Source organism: Ambystoma mexicanum, chromosome 7p (genome assembly GCF_040938575.1).
Source record: "Ambystoma mexicanum isolate Mex_15411 chromosome 7p, UKY_AmexF1_1, whole genome shotgun sequence".
Taxonomy (NCBI): Eukaryota; Metazoa; Chordata; class Amphibia; order Caudata; family Ambystomatidae; genus Ambystoma; species Ambystoma mexicanum.
The window spans coordinates 606,274,052-606,281,909 of record NC_090939.1 but is presented as its reverse complement, the minus strand read 5'-3'; positions in this window follow the sequence as shown (position 1 = coordinate 606,281,909).

Genomic DNA, 7,858 nt, shown 5'->3' with positions numbered 1-7,858 from the left:
AGCTGGAAGTGCGATACTTTGTCTAGCAAGTCTATTTGTGGTTGTAGTGAGAGTTTCGTTCTGAAAATCATACATACATTCTTTACATGGTCCAAAGGGGTGGGTGCCGTAGCAATGATGGGTGGCCATTTGAAAGGTAGGGTTACGGTATCCCTGAGATGATCATCTCTGTTTTAGAAACATTAAAACTGAGATTATTATGTATGGTCCAATCCTGGATTCACTAGAGGAGTTCAGTTACCACCATACTCATAACAAAGCCCTTAGAACAAATCATTGGCACATCAGGTGCCATTTATAACTGCCAGGCTATTATGCAAGTCTCTGCAAAAAGGACAAGCAAACTCGTCCTTGGCACTTAAGGGGTTAAGTCGACATCCGTCAGGTTCTTTCTGATTAAACTTCTGCTGTTTTGAACATTTCCCCCATGAGCGCCAGTCTCAATACTGGTGCCCTGGGACATGCATTAAGAGAATGGGTCAGAGGTTTTACCAGCATGAAACCTTGGCAAGCCTTGAAGATGTACGAATGAAGATCCTCCCCCACAATGGAAAAGTCAGCAACAAATGAAGCCAAAGAGTAAAACCCATAGTTTATCAAATGGAAATACAGAACAAAAATTGAGTCAGTGGAAAATATGAAATAATAACAGAAAGCGAAAGTTGATCAAAAATAGGCACGAGCGGTAATCAAAAAGAGAACTGAAACCTACAGATAAGTTTCCGTCATTGCAGCCCACGCTGGGCCAGGGCATGTGCAGAAAAACACCTGAAAGACTGAAAAACAGATTAATGAACTTTTGCATGCAGCCCTAGGGCCTGTCTCACATCCACCTTCACTGTGTGAAGTTCTCACAACAGATGGATTGTACACAACAATTCCGAAAAACGGAATCCATTGGCTGCTCTATAAGCACAATTTCATTTTATTTTATTTTAGCATTGGGGCAACATTTGAACCATCAGCCCAAAAATATACTTGAAAATGCTAAGGTCGTGATAACTTAGGATACCTCGAAATGAACTGACTAAAAGAAGTTGCCATCATAGCCACACTAGCTACGGTGCTTAGACAGAGTGATTGGCAAGTACACAGTGGCCATGATTCCCATCACTTCTTGCCCCAGCAAGCACCAATCTTCATTTGTTTTCCACCTGGGAAAGAATGGCCAACTGCCCGTGTGTCACTTATACAAAGCTGGGACTCCACAGACCTTTCAGAATTGCAAAGAAGATTTTGCAATCTCAGAAATGTTGATTTATTACGTATATATAAAGTACGCGGAACGGTGAATGCCGCTACCTAAAAGTGTAGACACATAGCATCTGCTGTATATGGAGATCTTGCGTCTGGCAACTCTGAAATCAAGCTTCTATAAATGCTTTGATTGGAAATAGACCTTCAGAAGGAGATTCCTCCTAAATTAACTCATGGCAGGAAAGGGCAGCCAGATCCTCGGACTCAACGCTAAGGTGTATCTTTCAATGGACATATTATATGTCACCTAGCAAGAGTTCTCAGGGTCTTGCTGGATGGGTTTGAAATAGGCAGGTACTATGTTCCAAATCTGGTGGGCCTGCCACAAGACCCAGATCTTTTGGCAGATCAATCCAGAAGTTGAGGGGACCACAGTCCTACAAGTTCACGGTCTACTGATCGGATGTGCGTGACAGTGGGGCCTTCTCCCTAAGATCTAGCATGGGTGTGCTCGTCACCCACGTCTTGATTTCCAATGAGCTTACAATAGAGCTCTTGCGGAAAAGGCTGCATGTGCTCTGACGTTCCTTGGGTGGAATAAAATCTGAAATAGGTATTCAAGGGACAAAAACATCGGCCACCTTCTACAACCAGTATCATAAATATCTATTTGTATGTGTTCCAGTCATTATTTGCAATATGCTTTGTTCTGTTAAAGGATATTTACAGCGTGCACTATCGCCACCTGAGTCGTCCGCTGGTGCTCTGGCAGATCTGAAAAGCAAGAGAATAGAGTAAGTTAGTAGGACTGAGCGGCAAAAAGTGCAAGAGAGCTGTGATGTGCTGTTGACAGCCTCAGCTTGGTTTACAACGTTCGCTGAGCGTAGGTGTGATTTTTCAGTCGGTAGTTGTCGTGCTGTTGTGCACGTCTATGTGTGGTTTGTTTCATAGGTATAGTGTAGTGAAGTGCGTGCATTTTGTTGTGTTGTAGAGGTATGGTTGTGTTTCGTTTAGAGTTTCTGAGGTGTAGGAAGAGGGATGTTTATTTTTAATGGGTTGGTTAGTGGTGGCTCTCCATCGTACCCCTTCCGCTTTGGCCACCTGTGGCACGTGCCCCTGCCAGTGTCATGCATTGTGGTGTGCTGGGGGGAGTTCCCTCCTACATTCTGTGCAGAGTTGTGGGTTATCAGAAGTGCTGTTTACTGGTGATGTCTCTTCCGCCCTCCCGTGTTCAGCCTAATGGATGTCTATACTGCTTTGTCGCCTGGCATATCCTGGTGTGCAGCCACCATCACCTCCCTGGGTCCCCTGAGTGGGGGACCTCTTCCATGTGCCCTTAAGCTTCCTGGGCCCCATGATTTATCTGTTCGGTCGCCACTCTTTCCCATTCAACTATAATGCACTCTGTCTGTGCTTCAACCTAGGACGCTCCCATCTCCCTCCCTAGCCTCCGGTAGGGCTCTCCATGGAAACGGTTGCACCCGGGTCTCCCTCGCACTCGGAAGTCTCTCCACCTCACTGCACTTTGTTGTTGTTCGGTCTAGTCCTCCGTCTTGCCATTTGTGTGTTCATTCCAAGGGTTGTGGGTGTTGCACATTCATTTTCGACTGGGTCTGAGTTGAAGAGGCAGGTTTTTATGAGTTTTCTGAATTTCAGATGGTCCGTCATGTTTCATATTTCTCTCGGGAGGGAGTTCAACATTTTAGAGGCTAGACAAGAGATTGCTGATCCACCAAGTTTATTCCTTGTGTTTGGTTTAGGTTCCAGGCAGATGTCGTTGCTGGATCTGAGTGTTCTGGTCGGCTGGTAAATGATGATTTTCTTTTGTAAGAATTCTGCTCCTTTGCCGTTGATTGGTCTGTGTGTTATGCACTTTGTTTTGAATGGGATTCGTTTTTTGACTGGCAGCCAATGTAACATCTTTAGCTCTGGAGTGATGTGTTCCCTTCGTGAGAATTTGAGGAGAAGTCTAGCCGCTGCATTCTGTACACACAGTTTCTTCAGTAGATAATCCGGCATTCCGTGGTATAGTCTGTTGGTGTAGTCTCTCCTGGACATGAGGAGGGAGATGATGGCCAGTGTTTTGTTCCTGAAGGAGAGGAATGGCAGAATCTTTTTGATCACGTGCAGGTGGAAGAAGCATTTCTTGATTATTGCAATTACTTGTGGTTCTAAGGTAAGCTCGTTGTCATTAGGATTCCAAGGTTTTTGACTATTTTGGATGGCGTGGGTGCTGTTCCTAGTTCTGTGGGCCATTGGATGCATTGGTTGCTTCCCTGGTTTTTGGATATAATTATGATTTCTGTCTTGCCCGGGTTGATTTTATGGCTGTTTGTGTTCATTCATTCGTAGAGTTCTTTGAGACAGTCTATTAGCGTGGTGCTCTGTTCTTGGTGTCATCTGCATAGTTGTAGCAGGTGAGGCAGTGCCTTTTGATGAGGTTGATTAGTGGAGTCATGTAGATGTTAAAGAGGAGTGGGGATATGGAGCATCCTTGTGGTACTCCACAGGTGGTGTCCTGCAGCGCAGATTTGAATGGTTTTATCCATACTGTTTCTGTTCTTCCAGAAAGGAAAGATTTAATCCAGAGATTTGCTGTGTCGGTGGTCCCTATTTATTTCAGCCTTTTGATGAGGATGTTCTGGCTGACTGTGTTGAACGCTGCATAGAGGTCTAGTAATATCAGTGCTGAGTTTGTGTTTGATCTACTTTGGTCTTTAGGTCATCCCAGATGGAGAGAAGTGCCATCTCTGTCCCTCTCATGGGTCTTAAGCCGACTTGTGCCTGGTCCAATAGTTGGTGGTTTTCTAAGTGTTCCAGTGTTTGTTCGTAGACATAGGTCTCTAGAAGTTTTGCCGGATAGGGAATGTTTGATATCGGTCTGTAGTTGGAGAGGCCTCCGACATTGCCCGTAGTATCCTTGAGGAGTGGTTTGATGTAAAGAGAACTGGTGGCCAAAGTCACGTGAAGGCCACCGCACTTGCAAGTGAATTAAGGGTCACAGAGGCTGCAGGCGACTGTAGAGTCTGGGTACTTAGCCAAAGTACGCCATTAAAGTAAGTAGATTTATGCAAAAACAGTCACACAGCGCCAATTGTGAAACATAGACTTGTGCTTGTGATGCACAAATTAAATGTATTGGCATCGAGCTAATCGATACAGCCTAACACGTGTTTCGAGCTTAGACTTGCTCTTTCTCATAGGCTATTTATAACATAAATTGATGCCATGTTGTGAATGCAAAGAAACAATTGCGTGCCAGAAAATTATTATGATTATTAGGAACCAAACACCCATCCAAATGGGACAAGCCACAAACAACAAATACATTGCAATAGAATGACAGATGTTAAGGAACATTTGAAAATAAATTGGCAAACACATCAATCATTGTTAAATTCATTATAACAATAAGAAAAGAAAGATGTATTGGAGAATGAATGAAACCGTGATACATACCCAGTTAAATATTGGAAGTGTAGGGTCAAAACATAGAAGGAAAACTGAGGGTAGAGCATCAAAACATAAAGGGAAAGAAAAAGGAACAATGGAAAACACTTTGTTAGTGAAGCTCTATAGTGTAATGAATTCCAGACAATTATAGCCTAACAAATGCACAGCTAGACACCAAAGTGCTACAGCATTCCCAAACCAAAAATCCATAGAAATACCTTGTTGCAGCTATATGGCTTCCAAGTAACTCAATTAGGTCCACACTGGTAAAGATCCCAGCTGGTGTCCCGTAGGATAAGCAACCAACTACAATAAAGCATAGGGAGATATATACATGGTGCGACACTGACTAATAATTGGAAAAGTGACCAATTACTCCGGTTCTTAATTAAAGGAGCAAAGTCCTTAAACATACCTCTGATGCTTCGCAGTTGCGGTTAAAGACTGTTGGGCATTGCAAGATTTTCAAAATCGTCCCATTAGATCCCATGATCAAGAGTAATATTTGCAATCAAAGGAAAAGAAAGGAACACAAACAAATCTCCATTAGCTTAATTAGTCTGCTTTGCATTGCGCATAATGATTCAAATTTGCCGGCCACTATGTTGCGGTTGCGAGGTGAACTAAGGACTGTGTTCGAAGTTGCTTACCTCGGCAATTCAAATTGCGGTTCTGAATTCAGAGTGAAAGCGCAGCACCGGTGTGAAAGCGTATATATGGGAAAATGGGCTGAACCGTTTCATCCAAGTGAATGTGCTAGTTTAACACAGCCGCCATCTTGTGTGTGTAAAATCTGACATCAGCTAGTGCAAGAGCTTGACAGAACTACCATGTATCACTATCATGAGTCCAACCATTACTGGGGATATTGTTGCATTCCAAAAGTGCCCTCTGCCAATATTATACTTGTGCATTAACATGGTGCCACGTTGAGAGTATTGCGGTACATCTATGATGACATATATCGATCGGAGAACAACATTGAAGTATCATTGAGTATTTGGGGATGTCTGTGCCCATCGTTTACCGAGCTGTGCATTTGTTGAAATATAACAACCCTCACTAGGGTATAATTATATCTCCTCATATCTCCAACATCATTGCATGGTGGGGCATTAAACGTGTCCCTGCACAGGAAACAAGCTTTAGTCATGCTCAGAGAATTACAGGATCATATATATGAGAACAGTTATAAGCATTGTGCATGTTTGAAAAAATGCAAAATGAAATGTATGAAGACTTATAAAAACACAGCAAACTCGTGATCTGAATTAAGGCCAGAATGGACAGTGCGATATTTTTTTTTAACCATTTTTATTTTTGGTAGAAGCATAGTCAATTACAACATATAATCATTATACTTTGTTAACACAATGCAAATAATCAAATTTTCATTTAGGGTTAATGTCACCCGATGTTTTGTAAATTGCCTCCAATTTTTTTGTTTAACTATAATTATTATTTTACTTTCAACAAATGTTCAAGAGTATAGCTTTTGACGACAAGAGTCCGCGTCATAATTTCGTAGTCTGCTGCTATACAACAGAAATGTTCAGTTTTATCGATACATTCTTAATTTTATTTCCTCACCCCCTACCCAGGTCCTTTATCTCTAGGTTCCAGAGTCTTTTGACCTTTCCGTTAATCCGTCCCCATAAGAGGATTCCACTTCTTTTGTGTTCCTGGCTGTCAGGGGGTATAACCGTTTTGGGAATCTGAGGTTTGAAGAAACAAAATGTGTTAGCAAACAATATTTAATTCATAACTCCCAGGATATACGTTTTGTCTCAGTTCAGTGAATATGCAGGAAGTCCATAGTCTTATTGGAAAAACTGACTTGTAGTCTCTAAGTCACTAGGCTCAAGTTTAGGAGCAAAGCATATTCCTCTGATTTTTATCAGAATTGTACATGTTCAATCATGATTTCAAGTACTAGGTTGATTTCCAAACTGACTGCAGACACAATGTGCCACAGATTGTTTTTCCCCTGTAAGGTCTTCAAATAGAACCATTTGTCAAGTGTCTATATGTTCTAGTTATGAACCAGTTTTGGTTTCAAAGGTTGCCACTTCTTCTGAGAAGTCCGACGTTTTCAGGCCTCTGAAGCAATGGGAAGGAAAAAAGCTGAAACATAAGATTCATCTGATAAAATTAAGCATTAACAAGCTGGACAGATAATAATGTGGCTGTGGCTCAAATAAAGTCAGTCTTGGAGTGGAAAGAGTACTTTTCTGTCCCACCATAGCATTCCTTGTTCTTTTTTCTTGTCGTGCTGATTCTTTCTCTCTTTCTTCGCTCTGGGTTGTTAGGTGATCGATATATTTCTGAGGTTGCGTGGTTTATAGAAATGGGCTTCCCTGTCTCCGACCAAGTCTCTAAACGGGGACCATATGGATAAGTATCTCTGGTAAGTCTCTGTTCTTATGGCAGTTACCTTCTCCATTGCCATTACTCCCCATATTTTCACCCACCACCATGGTGTCGTTGGGCCCTCTGGCGTTTTCCACCTTTGTACCAATGTCATTTGTGCTGCCGATAGTAAGTGTGTTATTAGAGTGGATATATGCCCTGATGCCGCATATATACCCTCTGCCTCCACTCCCAACAGGATCACTTTAGGTGATAGTGGTAGTTCTCTGCCAGTAATGTCTTTGATGTGTCCCAGTATCTCCTTCCAATAGGTAATCGCCTTGGGGCATGTCCACCACATGTGGAACAGGTCTCCCCTCCCTCCACATTGTCTCCAACAGTTTGGGGGATATTCTGAGTTTATTTTGTGTAGTCTGTGGGGGGACATGTACCATCTGTAGCATAATTTATATGCAGCTTCTTTAATTGCTGTACATTTGGAGGATCTATGAGCTCTCATCCATATCTGGTCCCACTCTTTTTCCATTATTGGCTCTCCTATATCTTTTTCCCAATTCTCTTTATATCTTAGGTTATCCGTTAGTTGTGCTCCATCAAGTAGCCTGTAAATTCTAGATATCCCTCTCTCTGGTTTCCCCTCTTGCATTGTCAGCTCCAAGCCTGTTAGTGTTCTTGTACCCGCTCTTTTCACTGATGGGTGGGAGATCCAGTGTCGTATTTGCATGTATCTGAACCTTTCATTTTCCCCCAGATCGAATTTATTTTTGCGTTCTAAGAAAGGGATTGGGTCACCATTTTGGTACATGTCCTGCAGTGTTAGGGTGTCTGCGCCTTTCCA